We start from the raw sequence: 16,276 nt of genomic DNA, 5'->3' as shown, positions 1-16,276 counted from the left end.
AGATTCATAAAAAAAAATACTTATTAATACAAGCAATTTTTACATATATCATAAAGCATAAGCACACTATATTACATATATTACACCACACGAATACAACTATCTTATTCCGACTCGCTTGTTTCTTCTTCTTCGGTTTTGGTTCGTTTTGCCAAGTTTCTAGGGATATATGATGTTCCCCTAATACGAGCCGTCGTTTTCCACATTGGTTTAGAAAAACCTGGTGGTTTAGAAGTTCCCGGGTCATTGTTACAACTTAAGGACTTCGGGGGTTGACGATACATATAAAGTTCATCGGGGTTGGAATTAGATTTCTCTATTTTTATGCCCTTTCCCTTATTATTTTCTTTTGCCTTTTTAAATTCAGTTGGGGTAATTTCTATAACATCATCGGAATTCTCGTGGGAATCCGATTCATCGGAGAATTGGTAATCCTCCCAATATTTTGCTTCCTTGGCGGAAACACCATTGACCATAATTAACCTTGGTCGGTTGGTTGAGGATTTTATTTTACTTAACCATTTTATTATTTCCCCCACCGGTTCTATTTCTTCATCCGGTTCCGATTCTTCTTCCGGTTCCGATTCTTCTTCTGGTTCCGACTCTTCTTCCGGTTCCTCCTCGGGAACTTGTGAATCAGTCCACGAATCATTCCAATTTACATTTGACTCTTCATTATTATTAGGTGAGTCAATGGGACTTGTTCTAGAGGTAGACATCTATCACATAATATCAAACGCGTTAAGAGATTAATATATCACATAATATTCACATGTTAAAAATATATAGTTTCCAACAAAATTTGTTAAGCAATCATTTTTCAAGTAAACACGGTCGAAGTCCAGACTCACTAATGCATCCTAACAAACTCGATAAGACACACTAATGCAAAATTCTGGTTCTCTAAGACCAACGCTCTGATACCAACTGAAATGTCCCGTTCTTATTGATTAAAAACGTTCCATATTAATTGATTTCGTTGCGAGGTTTTGACCTCTATATGAGATGTTTTTCAAAGACTGCATTCATTTTAAAACAAACCATAACCTTTATTTCATCAATAAAGGTTTAAAAAGCTTTACGTAGATTATCAAATAATGATAATCTAAAATATCCTGTTTACACACGACCATTACATAATGGTTTACAATACAAATATGTTACAACAAAATAAGTTTCTTGAATGCAGTTTTTACACAATATCATACAAGCATGGACTCCAAATCTCGTCCTTATTTAAGTATGCGACAGTGGAAGCTCTTAATAATTACCTGAGAATAAACATGCTTAAAACGTCAACAAAAATGTTGGTGAGTTATAGGTTTAACCTATATATATCAAATCATAATAATAGACCACAAGATTTCATATTTCAATACACATCCCATACATAGAGATAAAAATCATTCATATGGTGAACACCTGGTAACCGACATTAACAAGATGCATATATAAGAATATCCCCATCATTCCGGGACACCCTTCGGATATGATATAAATTTCGAAGTACTAAAGCATCCGGTACTTTGGATGGGGTTTGTTAAGCCCAATAGATCTATCTTTAGGATTCGCGTCAATTAGGGTGTCTGTTCCCTAATTCTTAGATTACCAGACTTAATAAAAAGGGGCATATTCGATTTCGATAATTCAACCATAGAATGTAGTTTCACGTACTTGTGTCTATTTTGTAAATCATTTATAAAACCTGCATGTATTCTCATCCCAAAAATATTAGATTTTAAAAGTGGGACTATAACTCACTTTCACAGATTTTTACTTCGTCGGGAAGTAAGACTTGGCCACTGGTTGATTCACGAACCTATAACAATATATACATATATATCAAAGTATGTTCAAAATATATTTACAACACTTTTAATATATTTTGATGTTTTAAGTTTATTAAGTCAGCTGTCCTCGTTAGTAACCTACAACTAGTTGTCCACAGTTAGATGTACAGAAATAAATCGATAAATATTATCTTGAATCAATCCACGACCCAGTGTATACGTATCTCAGTATTGATCACAACTCAAACTATATATATTTTGGAATCAACCTCAACCCTGTATAGCTAACTCCAACATTCACATATAGAGTGTCTATGGTTGTTCCGAAATATATATAGATGTGTCGACATGATAGGTCGAAACATTGTATACGTGTCTATGGTATCTCAAGATTACATAATATACAATACAAGTTGATTAAGTTATGGTTGGAATAGATTTGTTACCAATTTTCACGTAGCTAAAATGAGAAAAATTATCCAATCTTGTTTTACCCATAACTTCTTCATTTTAAATCCGTTTTGAGTGAATCAAATTGCTATGGTTTCATATTGAACTCTATTTTATGAATCTAAACAGAAAAAGTATAGGTTTATAGTCGGAAAAATAAGTTACAAGTCGTTTTTGTAAAGGTAGTCATTTCAGTCGAAAGAACGACGTCTAGATGACCATTTTAGAAAACATACTTCCATTTTGAGTTTAACCATAATTTTTGGATATAGTTTCATGTTCATAATAAAAATCATTTTCCCAGAATAACAATTTTTAAATCAAAGTTTATCATAGTTTTTAATTAACTAATCCAAAACAGCCCGCGGTGTTACTACGACGGCGTAAATCCGGTTTTACGGTGTTTTTCGTGTTTCCAGGTTTTAAATCATTAAGTTAGCATATCATATAGATATAGAACATGTGTTTAGTTGATTTTAAAAGTCAAGTTAGAAGGATTAACTTTTGTTTGCGAACAAGTTTAGAATTAACTAAACTTTGTTCTAGTGATTACAAGTTTAAACCTTCGAATAAGATAGCTTTATATGTATGAATCGAATGATGTTATGAACATCATTACTACCTTAAGTTCCTTGGATAAACCTACTGGAAAAGAGAAAAATGGATCTAGCTTCAACGGATCCTTGGATGGCTCGAAGTTCTTGAAGCAGAATCATGACACGAAAACAAGTTCAAGTAAGATCATCACTTGAAATAAGATTGTTATAGTTATAGAAATTGAACCAAAGTTTGAATATGATTATTACCTTGTATTAGAATGATAACCTACTGTAAGAAATAAAGATTTCTTGAGGTTGGATGATCACCTTACAAGATTGGAAGTGAGCTAGCAAACTTGAAAGTATTCTTGATTTTATGTAACTAGAACTTGTAGAATATATGAAGAACACTTAGAACTTGAAGATGGAAAATGAGAGAGATCAATTAGATGAAGAAAATTGAAGAATGAAAGTGTTTGTAGGTGTTTTTGGTCGTTGGTGTATGGATTAGATATAAAGGATATGTAATTTTGTTTTCATGTAAATAAGTCATGAATGATTACTCATATTTTTGTAATTTTATGAGATATTTCATGCTAGTTGCCAAATGATGGTTCCCACATGTGTTAGTTGACTCACATGGGCTGCTAAGAGCTGATCATTGGAGTGTATATACCAATAGTACATACATCTAAAAGCTGTGTATTGTACGAGTACGAATACGGGTGCATACGAGTAGAATTGTTGAAGAAACTGAACGAGGATGTAATTGTAAGCATTTTTGTTAAGTAGAAGTATTTTGATAAGTGTATTGAAGTCTTTCAAAAGTGTATAAATACATATTAAAACACTACATGTATATACATTTTAACTGAGTCGTTAAGTCATCGTTAGTCGTTACATGTAAGTGTTGTTTTGAAACCTTTAGGTTAATGATCTTGTTAAATGTTGTTAACCCAATGTTTATAATATCAAATGATATTTTAAATTATTATATTATCATGATATTATCATGTATGAATATCTCTTAATATGATATATATATATATACATTAAATGTCTTTACAACGATAATCGTTACATATATGTCTCGTTTAAAAATCATTAAGTTAGTAGTCTTGTTTTTACATATGTAGTTCATTGTTAATATACTTAATGATATGTTTACTTATCATAGTATCATGTTAACTATATATATATATCCATATATATGTCATCATATAGTTTTTATAAGTTTTAACGTTCGTGAATAACCGGTCAACTTGGGTGGTCAATTGTCTATATGAAACATATTTCAATTAATCAAGTCTTAACAAGTTTGATTGCTTAACATGTTGGAAACATTTAATCATGTAAATATCAATCTCAATTAATATATATAAACATGAAAAAGTTCGGGTCACTACACACCGGTCACAAGAAACAAAGCGCGAGTATTATTATTATTTTATGTGTTATTAGTATTATCATTATCATGATCATGATCATTATTATTATTATTATTATTATTATTATTATTATTATTATTATTATTATTATTATAATAATAATAATAATAATAATAAACTTAAAAGTTTTAAAACTTACAAAAAATTAGTGGGAAGCCTAGAGACAATCTGGGCCCCCACACCTCTAGCAATAGCAAAACCTATCCTAGTAAAAATATGAGCAGCAGCACCGGCACCAATATCTTGCGCCATCGAACTCTTCTGAACCCGCTTAAGCAAAGAAACAGCCTCCTTCTCTAATTCCCCAAGGGAAGAAAATGAGAAAGGAATGAAACCATAACCAATCGCCTGACAGCAAGATTCGTACTTGACCCGCTTCCGACGAGCCGCCTCAACCACAGCACGTCCAGGGACAAAGTCAGAAAGCCCAGACTGTGTCAAAGGAGAAGACCCTGTCAAGTCAACACAGACATCGCGACCACAATCCCAGGAATAAAGTAACACATCTGCAGGTCTGAGGGCCCTGTCGTTCCCTCCAGACAACCCAATGTCAACCTCCTTTCTCGCAGAAATTCCAGATCGATAACAAACATCAACAAGGGAATCCCGAACAATATTATGTCGATGCTTAATACCCACCATACCAGCACAAGACACCGCGTGATCCCCGAAAATATCCCCAGTAAAAACCCTTGAACAGGCAGAGCATGCCGTCGAGATAGAGAACAATGGAACACCTAACCGGTAGCACAACACACATCGGTAAGTCTTTGCGTTCATCGTCTGACCCAACCCCAAAATAGGGACTGCCGTTAGCCAAGCAGAGGTGTGAACACCCTGCTGTGATTTCCATAAGGCCGATTGTCGGGGAGATAACGAAAAAGTGGATTCTGCAGAAGCGGTAACCTTTGTGAAATAAACATCTGCCAATTTCTTCATGAGTATTGGGGCAGCGACCTCACTCGGATTACCTAAAATATCAAACCCAACCGTATTATTAAACAGACCCAATGCATCTTCAAAAGCATGACCAAGACCAACAATACCCGCATGACGTAGGAGCTTGGTCTGTAACCCAGCAGTCTGTAACCGAGAAGCCAGAAAAGCATAATGACTAACATCTCCCGCCGAATAAACACCAAGCCCTCCAAAAGCAAATGGCAAGGTGGCAAGCCGCCACTGCCAATCACCAAACCCAGGCCCTGAAGCAGTAACAATACGCTCCAAGGAAGATCGAAGGGCTCCATCGAAAGCGCGTTGAGCCGCCTCTAATATACTAGGAGGACAAGTACGCAAGGTAAAGTAGAGTTTAGAAACTCCCGTACATGCCCTAAGCAACAACAACTCACACTGAGGATCATCAAGCTTAGCAACCTTATCCATAAGCGCAATGGACTTAGTCACCCTTTGCATCACCAGTTCACTACTAAAACCAGGATCGGAACTTGCGGGGGCCCCCAGCAACTTAACACCATTTAAAGGCCGAGCAATATTAGGAGGAAAGACACCTACTTGCCTGCTGCGAGGGTCCTCCGTAGGCCAGAAAATTTCTATTTTTTCAACGTTGAGATGTAGCCCAAAACGAGGCCCATCCTCCATAATCAAATGCAAAACCTTCCCCACCACCAAAGTGTCCCCAATAATAGTGCCATCATCCAAATACCACGCCTGAAGACAAACCTCAAAATTATCTCTGATTTTAGAAATCAAGGGTTGTAAGACCAAAGCAAAAAGCAGCGGACCAAGGGGATCACCCTGTTGCACCCTCCGAGAAGACCATAGTGTGTGGTTCCCATAATACAATCTGGCTGGATTAGAGTAGCAAAATTCAACCCATCGAGAAATGCTCGGACAAAGGCGGCGAACTTCACGTAACATGACCGTACGATCAACTAGATTGAAGGCATTTTGAAAATCAACTAATAACATAGAGAGGCCAACATCAGAGCCACGATCCTCAATCAACCGATTCACAGCATGAAGAATTGCCTCACAACCTGAAGAAACACCAACACCAAATTGAAGACCATCGAAGTAACTTCCCAAAGACTGGCCAACCATAGCCGCGCCAACCTTCGAAACAAGACGTCGCCAAACAGTACCCACAGCTATAGGACGAAGACCACCGCCGGGCTTGACAAGCGGTGTGAGGGGAGCACTAGCTATATACTCTCCTAATTCCATAGGGCACCTTCCAGCTAGAAAGAGATTAACGACCCCGGTAATAGAGCCAACCAACTCATCCGAGACTGCCACAGCAGCACCACTCAAGCAATCCATAAGGTGTTGTGCACGTAAACCATCCCTACCACATGAAGTGCCCCGAGGAAAACTTTTAATCTGGCCCAAAACAACAGCAGAAGTCGTAACGAGGTGAAGGTGATCAACCGTCATATCAGGCAAGGATGGAGCTATAGAAGAAGGGTGTTTAGACAGCAAGTCCGCCAGAGTGGCGTCATTATAAGGAGCAACGCCTGATGAAGAAAGAACACGAGCAGCAGCGGTGTAATGGCCATCACAAATCTTCCTACGACACTGCTTAATATTACGCTCTTCCAAATCAAGGACCTCATCATCAACCACTGACAACATAGGAGAATCCTCTGCCAAATACTCCCTCACAAGCTGTAAACTTCCACCCGCTGTCCCCCAAGAGCAAATAGCACGGGAAATATTCTCTTCCTGATGCCGGCGCTTTATCGAAATTATTACTCCGGATTATTTTCTTACTTATAGTTTTATGCGGAATATCTTTTATTACGGAGTATATGACTTTTATTACGATTCCAGATAACCATATTCCAAAGGATAAAAACTAAAAAGGTACCCATTCTCTATTTCATTTAACATTAACACTTACAAGTAAAATAAAATAAAAAAGCAAGCCACTATGAATTACTCAGTAACTTATGTGTAAAAAGTCATTGATATCAAGGCTAAAAACACTTTTGATTATTCAATAAGTAGTTTTTTAAATGTAAATGAGGGTAACAATAGACACAAACAAAAATCGGAGGGTTTAACGAGTTTACAAAAGGAGTCGAAAAAGCAAAAGGGATGGGCGTTTGGTAAAACTAAAAGACCCTAAAACAAAAGACTTGAGACAAAGGTAAAAGAAAGAAAAGAAAAGAAAAGAAAGGTGCTCAAAGGACAGGGTCAAAAATAAAGTGTGTGTCAAAGTGAAGGGGGTTTTGAGGTGACTTTTTCTTTTTTGCAATCTTTTTCTTTTCACTCTTTTTTTGTTAGTAGTACTATATTTGTAAATGTAAAAAATGTAAATTTAATTTTTGATTTTGGTCCAATCTATAAAGTATCGACAGACTTCTTTAGCAAGTTTACTCCCTCAAATAATAAGTGTTGCTAGAATACAATGAAAAATACGATACTTTTAGTTGTGAGTTACTTCCACAATTTTCAACGTTGATTGATAAAGGACGGTGTTCAACTAATTTTATAGATAATACGGAGTAACTTGAAATATTTACTCCTCTTACATATTCATTCAACAACAAAGATCTACGGAGTATAAGTGATTTAGAGGATCGTTATTGAAATTACTACTGATTTTAACATCGAATCCAATTTCCAAACGAAATGATAAATCGTTGAAATCGGTGTGAGTTGGGAGTTGGGACGTACTAAATTGTTTTTAGACCAACAAAAACTAAATAAATAGAAGGTAAAAATGACAAAAGTCGAGCGTACATTTGTTGTATGTTCGGGATAAATAAATGGAAATGCTTTTAAAAACATAAAAATAAAAATATGCTTTGTTTTAAAAGAATTCAAAAGTTAAGGGGGTGGATTAAAAAAGGAAGTAAAGAGTGGGAGCGGGGTGAGCACAGTGGGCACGCCTATAGTCGTAGTATTTATGTACCCAAAGCTTTCTTTGCAGTAGACTTAAAGAGAAGAGGAGTCCTTGTAACAATTATAAAAGGTTTGACTTTCCTTATGAAAAGAGGACTATGACTGATTGGATACAAGTTCATTACCAACCATTACTTAAAATTTTCTTTTAAAACGGACCGTTGTATCAGGGCACTTTAACGGTTCCGGACTCCTCACCTCCTAAGCGTCACATAAATACTTTTTCGAATGGATACTTTCTCATCACTCATCAGGACTAACTGCTACATAAGCGTCATATAAGCACTTTCTCATCAGGATTAACTCAAACTTAAATCACTCTCGATCATAACATACAATCTCACCATCAGATGAACATACTTTAATTATTTTAATTGTTTAAAAATACTTTTATTATTATTAGTACTAGCTTATAACCCGCGATTTCGCGGGTTTTGAAAATAAGAGATTATTAAATATATTTTTAGATATATTAGAAATGTATTGGAATGATAATCGAATGAAAAATAAAAATTTAAATATGGTGAAATATCATTCACAATGTTAGTAAATTAGACAACTAAGTAACATGAAGTACAATTCAATGGTTTAATGAATTTGTAGCAATTATGAAAAGGTAAATAGAAAAGAAACAAAAACGGATATGTTATGTTTATGGACGGATTGTCAAGCATAGTTAATTGCTTATAGCATGGTGTAGTACGCGTTAATTGACAATAATGATTTTGCGAATTGTTTTGTTGCCAACCTCTCTTGAAGCGTCATCAAAGTATTTATACGCACCTGATTATTGATTATTCTGTTAAGATTTTAAAAAGTTGGTAAGTGTTAAAACTATAGTATTAGTATTGATATTAATGGTTAACGATAAATGAAATAAGTTTCAGGATACCTTTTGATTATCTACGTATTTGTTTTTTCACATCCACGCATCCATGAAGCTTTCTCTGCAAATAAAAATATAAATTTTAGTTAAAGATCTTTAATATACAACTGAATAGAATTATTTGTACGTAGTTATGTTGCATTAATGCTTACCTTCTCTTCCAATTTGGGCTGATTAATTGATAGAAATAGAAAAATTACAAATTTTGTATACCATAAATAATAAGAAATAAGAATTGATAAATATAGAGCAACCTCCATACTAAATTAGTTAGATAGCAATTTAGGTTAACATTGACGATCATAGTTAGATCATAACTTGAATTACGAGTATAACAAATTAAACATAAAAATGAGTAAAAGTATAACTTTTACGGAGTATTAAATATACCACTTAAGAACCTTAACAAAACCATCCAACTCGCCATTGTAATTCATAACAAATAACTTTAACCAACTTAAAAAACCAAGATCGGAAGCAAACATAAGCAGAAATAGACCTAATTGCAAGAATCATAATATAATACTGTATGTATATATATAACTATCAATTTCATAGCAAATGCTTCTAACTAAAAAACATCCAACTACCATGAAGATCTTCAGTAACAATGTGACATCAAGATCCAACTACAAGACAAAATTTAATTATGGTAACAACTCAATTAGAAACGTTTACAATCATGTTTGTCATCAAACTAAAAATGACAATCCGTAACGATCCCACATCGCCCAGTATGGGATTGGGTGATGGCTTATAAGTCAAAGTGTCCCCTCCTCCTTGAAGCTAGCTTTTGGGAGTGAGTCTACACTTGGGCTTATGGCTAGTCCGAGCTCACCCCAGGTGAGGATTCGGGTCTTCCCCGGTTCATCCCCAGAAGACGATGACACAATCTAGCATTCACAAAAAATTTCAATCGTGTGCATCCAATATGTTATACTCGATACACGACTTTTAGATATGTAAAAAATGATATATAACAATAACCTTTTAGGAAACAGAAGCTGTAGAAAATGACTAACATTTATGTGATTCATAAGTTTGTGTCACATAAAATGTAGAAAATAGTAACAAAACATTAAAAGTACAATAATTTTACAAACAATACATGTTCTTGTATTCCAATCTTCTTGCCAGTATTTTCTGCAATCAGATTATTTTGATTATGTGTTTTCATTATGCATAAAATGTTGCAGAGTGATTGAGTTAAAAGGAGTTCCTATTATATGTTCATCTTAATCGATTGTAATTATGCTAAATGTATAAACACATACACTGCACAAATTAGTCAATATTCTTATAAACGTAGCATATTTTGGCATATATATATGAAAATATATTGGTAGTTAATATTGTTACGATTATAGTAGATAGATATGGTGAACTTAAATCCATAATTTCAGGAGATCTTCATTTAAATAACCAATATTATTTATGACTAATATTATGTTTTGATACATACCCAATTTGACCCTACCCCATTTTGACACATTGGACAATCTGTTATAAGTGGACAAAAGTTTGAAGTATATATATATATTTTTATTAATACCTTTAGTTGATGTTTGACAACAGTTGCTGGGACCATCAAACCAATTGACATTACTGGTGCAGCAACAGACGCTTCACTATGTGAAGTTTCTCTTATAGATAGCTTTTTTACCAAGCTCCTTGTCTGCTTGTCTCGTCGTTCACAAATATAATCGTGCTCAACGTATCCACACCATAAGCTTGAAAAGAAGCTCCAAAAGATGTCATAACTACATTTCAAAGTATTACATTCTACTGATGAAGTAATAAATACAAGGATGCATTGCTGAAAGAACTCATGCTCACTAAGTCAGCTCACCTGCATTGGAGAGCATTGATAATCCGGCTCCAGCATGACGAACAAAATCCCCTTTACTCTCATACACATATTTTAAGGAACAGATGAAGTCATGAAACTGAAAGTCATCAAGCATTTCCATTCATTTCATGTTTATTTGAATTAAGATCCATAATATTTTATACGGAGTATTCACGACAAACAACAAATAAGGTCTGTTGCATCATAGTTGTCAGTATCAAAAATATCGTAAATGGCTTGATACAGACAACAACTTTTACAAACATTAATACCTAAAATATTAACTAAAAGGTTATGATATCTCAAAAATTCCTTGTAATCATCACATAAATTGAGACGCTGAATGAAAACATATCTTAAATTCAAACTCACACCATAAAAATAACGAAAAGAGAAAGAAAACCTGAAGTAGTCTACACCTTCAAAAATAACCTACAAAGAAAGATGACAAAGGTCAACAAATAAAGTTCATTTTCTTTCAACGAAACCTACAGTAAAAGAATATTGCACAAACCAAAATGAAACAAAGTGAACACAATAAATGAAAGACAATAGTACCATATCGACTTTAAAATTACGGAAAACAGAAATAGAACTGGAAGTAGTTCGCACCTCCAACAATAACCTACAATTGAAAAAAAACCCATAACAAATTCGAATTTAAACCCAAACAGCTGCTTAAACTTGTAAGTTTAAACCGTAAATAACATGTATTTTATAAAATAAAATAAAAATAAAAAATAAAAAAAACTTTAACTTAATACACAACGAAATTTATAATGCATACATTATTATAAGTATAATTGTTATGCTACTGTGCAAAAACCCTAAAAATTGTAATTCACAGCAAAACAGAAATGGGATGTACTAACAAATGATTAACTATCAATTAACAAACGAAATAGCATCGATTATTCAATACATGTGTTAATAAAACTAAACAATCGAAATAATGGTACGGAACGAAATAGATTAACAGTTACCGATGGTTGGTTGGATACAACTAAATTGATTATTCTCACAAATTGGTTAAAGTATCTGGATATTTTTTAAGTCGTCGTATAAACATTCGTTGTTTGATGATCGTGTTTTGGAAACCTATTTCCAGATAAAATAGGCGTGTTTTTTTTTTTTCTTATTTGGTTGAATGGAAAGAGGAGGCATGACCCCTATTGTTGTTTTTGCTTCCGTATTTTTTGATTTGATTGAAATAGCAAGGGTAATGTTGTCAATAAAGAATGGAAATAGAGGAGAGCGAGATAATTGTTGAGTAATCAATAAAATCAATTACTATTATTGAAAGATGTAAGTTAATCTAATGATTATTTTTTTGCCATGTCAAACTTTAGAATGTTGATTAGCTAAAATCAACTTTGTTATTATATATAAATATAGATTGGTAAAACAATTATTAAATTTAATTTAATTTAAAACTTTAAAATTTATTTGATTATCATTAAAAAGGTTAAAGTATAATAAAAGAAGAAGCATTTGTGACCACAAAATTATAGAACCCACCGGTAATTAAAATAAAATACTAAGAATTGAATCAATCATCTTCATTTACAATATATACTCCGTCTACATACATACATACATACATACATACATACATACATACTAGTTTAAGACCCGCGAATTCGCGGGACTTTGAAAAAAATTATTGTAACTGAATAATTCATTTAAGAATCAATATGTATCTTTTATTCAGGTACCCTTTATTGAATGCTAAAGGTAATGTGAATACTCTAGAGTGGTTGTAGATATTAGAATTAGTTCAAAAGAGTTTTTAGCTCCGGTAGAGGTACCCTCTGTTGATGTCATCTGTGACTCGAATCTGCCTTCTTGTTCCGTATGTGGTGTTTTTTTACAATGGTGTGTGTAATATTAATAATGATGAAATGATGAAGAAAATGGAGGGCGAGCCGGTTAAAGCTATTCTTATCAACCTAAAGGACCTTCTTAAAGCCGTGGTTATAAAAGTAAAAAAGCAAAAGAAGAAGAAAAAAAGAACCGGTTAAAGCTATTCTTATCAACTCAAAGGACCTTCCTAAAGCCCTGGTTAAAAGTAAAAAGCAAAAGAAGAAGAAAAAAGAGGTTGAGGGCGTTGAGAGGCAATAAATTTGGTGGATTTAGATGGTTTTTAATCTTCCGAACATTTTGGTAGATTGGTCACCCTTTTTGTAGCGTGTATTTGTTGACGTTTGTTTGTGTTGTCGCGGTTCTCTTTAGGTATTCCTTCCGGTGAATTGTTTTGTGTCCTGAGCTATCGTTTGGTTGTTTGTTTGTTTAGCTCGGTAGTTCGGTTTTTAGGTTTTTAGGGGTCTCATCTTTTTGATTAACTATTAGTTGGTTATAAAAGTTTTTTTAGTTTTTTCGCCGAAGAATAAAAAATACGTATCTTTTATTAATTACATGGTATACAATCAACTTTAGACAAATGAGAACGATAATCATTACTTAGACATATTTCTTAGTGTTTGGGTTTACTTTTATCAATTTTCTCAGATCTGAAATGGAAAGACGACTTAGAGGCATGCTGAAAATTCACAAAGAGACCGTTAAACTAAGATTACATATGTCACCATACTTTTGATGCTGTTGACTAACTCAAGAGACTTTTATTATTAATCCATATTAACATTCAAGTCTTCCAGCATGTACCTACGCTGATAAAAGCACATAATGAACCTTCAATTTAAAAAAAATGATGAAACTACATGTTTAGACACAACAAATCATACATTGAAGTTATGTAAGTTATGTAGAATATTCATGTTTAGACACAACAAATCATACATTGATCAGATTATGACATTTTAGAATGACCACAGGAAAATGTAATTAATAACTATCCTAACTTCACAAAAGATTAAACTACAGGACATCTTATGAACTTGTGGTCTGATTAACTTCCAAAGACCAAGTTCCTAGACTAAAACCACCTTCAATCGATCAAAATTCGGGTGTTTCCATCTCCCTGACCTCTATGAACTCGAATTCTGTTATATGTTGGGTGGAAACGTGTAAGTTGGCAGGGACACGCTAACCCTGTGTGCCGTAGCACCCACCAATCCCACCCCGAAAGAGACCTGTGCCGGAAAATTACCTCCTCCCAGTTACCCACAGTGGCGGCAAGGCGATCTTTACCCCAGCTAGCTAGACCCCCGAAAGCACTTCACAAACCTCCCCCCGGAGGGAGAGATAATTCCATGCGGGGCGCCCAGACTGAGAATCGAACTTGCGCCTCTATTGGGTGGAAGCTTCCCCCACCGTGGGCCCAGGGATCAAAGGCATCGGGTACCACTGAGCTATAAGCTCGTTGGTAATTCTGTTATATGTTGAAAGACGTATATAGTGACTGGATATTAACACAAATATGCACTAACACGAATATGCAATAACACGAATATGCAGTAACAACAAAAATTAAATCGTAGAGTAAAATTAACCATAGATCAATATGCACATGTATCAACAAACATATAGTATCATAACTAAATTTTTGATTTTTTTTTTTTTTTCAAGAATGACCCATTAAAAGTGTAATGGGACGTCAGGGGGATGCAAATTAAGAGTGTAAACAACATGATAAGATTGTAAAAAAAAATCATATATAATAAACCCACAAATTGTCCTAACTATATTTGTATGCCAAACATGACCAACGGTTTCAACTTCTATCCTAAATTATTGCTCAAATTGGGCTCTGTAGCCCACACATTAAATAATAAACCCTCTTAAATGATCTAGATTTATGTCAGAAAAAAGCAGCCGAAAAACATACACATTGTTGAAAATTTTCACTATAGCAATAGGAGAGCCATTAGAAAAATGAACATGATATACGATACCATATCCACCTTCTCCAATAACATTATCCTTAGGTGCATAAAACCTTCAAAAATCGATTTGTCAAAAGTAAAGTTAGGTTAGTATTGTAATAATACAGTATTAAAATCAATGATTAGTATCAGTTATTTATTAAATCTATAAAACTGGCCACAAAAGGCGTTCTTGGCTGGTCAGCTAAGCCAATAAGACCAAATTTGACCAATAATAAGAATTTAGACAAGTTGACTCATAATCCCCTCAACTGACCCGTCCATTTAGTCATCTAATTGATGATACACCACGTATAACATCCATGATTGAATAAGACAAGACTATCATTTTTGGTTAGTTAAAGATACTCCTAAACCAGATACTTACATAAACAATCAGATTATCCTAATCACTTTCACTATAGCTAAGAAATACAAAAAGATAGTTGCAACATGAAAACAACTTAAAGTAATAATAATCAGCATAATAACATACCTAAACACTACAAAATACTATAATTGTGACATATAAGCAATACAATCAGATCATAACACTATGCCAAACACCCAACATTAAAAGAAAAATCGATGCTTACCTTTTCAGTGTCATCTCTGAATACATTCTTGCACGAGTGTCCCCTATTGAATTTAGCTACAGCTCCTATATCAGACATAGAAGTTTTCATTGATCAATTACTCTACTTCACCTATAACACAACCCGCCCAAACAACCCCATTTGCCACATTTACTTTTGAAAATTCCAGATTATATGCATGTTCATTAATGATATTTATTGTATGCGTACATTGACTCTGAACATACCATCTACAATACATGCCTGTTACAAACATCCATGGCACATTTGCAGAAGATCAATGTTTGTTCAACGGATTCGATGCTATCATTACACAAGGTACATCGAACCGTATCCGAATCAATCTCCCTTTATCAAGCTCACATCGAACCGGTAGCCTCTTCGACCTAGCCCTCCAAACGAAAACTTCAAGCTTTTTGAAATGTCCCGTTCATATTGATTATAAACGTTCCATATTAATTGATTTCGTTGCAAGGTTTTGACCTCTATATGAGACGTTTTTCAAAGACTGCATTCATTTTTAAAACAACCATAAGCTTTATCTTATCAATAAAGGTTTTAAAAGCATTACGTAGATTATCAAATAATGATAATGTAACACCCTCGAAGTGGGCCTAGCTGTTAGATTACTATTTTGCCCTCAGGTTGTGTGGTGTTATTATATGCTTTTATTCTAATTTTATATTTTGTATTATTTAATGATGTGGATAGGACCAGTATGTGACAAGGGTCACAGAACAAGTTTGTTTATTTAATTTGGACTCCGTTAGGGCAGTCAAATTAAGAACAAAAGATATCAGATAACTGATAAATACCCGTTTGTTGCACAGTGTGGGAATTTAACCCAAATATGATGCCTAGTGTTGCCATTTCTTGCATTTTCCAGATTCTTTCCAAATCACACTCCGTACTTCATCTCCTTCACCTACCAAACCCTAATCCTTAATCCTTGTTCTTGAGCTCAAATCATTTACATTTTCGTGTTCCTTGTGATCTACTGATTCTATCAAGGTAAGAATCACAAGTT

General features: G+C 34.2%; 1 long non-coding RNA gene across 4 annotated transcripts; it reads right to left on the bottom strand.

Moving 5' to 3' along the window:
• Positions 1–8,625: 8,625 nt before the first annotated feature.
• Positions 8,626–11,976, bottom strand: LOC139863785 (uncharacterized). Of its 4 annotated transcripts, XR_011764444.1 has the most exons (6): positions 11,813–11,976; positions 11,388–11,454; positions 11,233–11,261; positions 10,830–10,926; positions 10,533–10,740; positions 9,496–9,873 (listed from the first exon to the last, which is right to left on the bottom strand). It is a non-coding gene; the product is annotated as an uncharacterized lncRNA (long non-coding RNA). The 4 variants fall into 4 exon arrangements; XR_011764445.1 differs by lacking the exons at positions 9,496–9,873; positions 11,233–11,261; positions 11,388–11,454; positions 11,813–11,976 and adding exons at positions 8,626–8,893; positions 8,987–9,041 and having other exon boundaries at positions 10,830–11,195; XR_011764446.1 differs by lacking the exons at positions 11,233–11,261; positions 11,388–11,454; positions 11,813–11,976 and having other exon boundaries at positions 9,496–10,123; positions 10,830–11,195.
• Positions 11,977–16,276: the final 4,300 nt, after the last annotated feature.

The sequence above is a fragment of the Rutidosis leptorrhynchoides genome, chromosome 8 (assembly GCF_046630445.1).
Source record: "Rutidosis leptorrhynchoides isolate AG116_Rl617_1_P2 chromosome 8, CSIRO_AGI_Rlap_v1, whole genome shotgun sequence".
NCBI lineage: Eukaryota > Viridiplantae > Streptophyta > Magnoliopsida > Asterales > Asteraceae > Rutidosis > Rutidosis leptorrhynchoides.
This window is presented reverse-complemented; position numbering and strand designations above follow the sequence as displayed.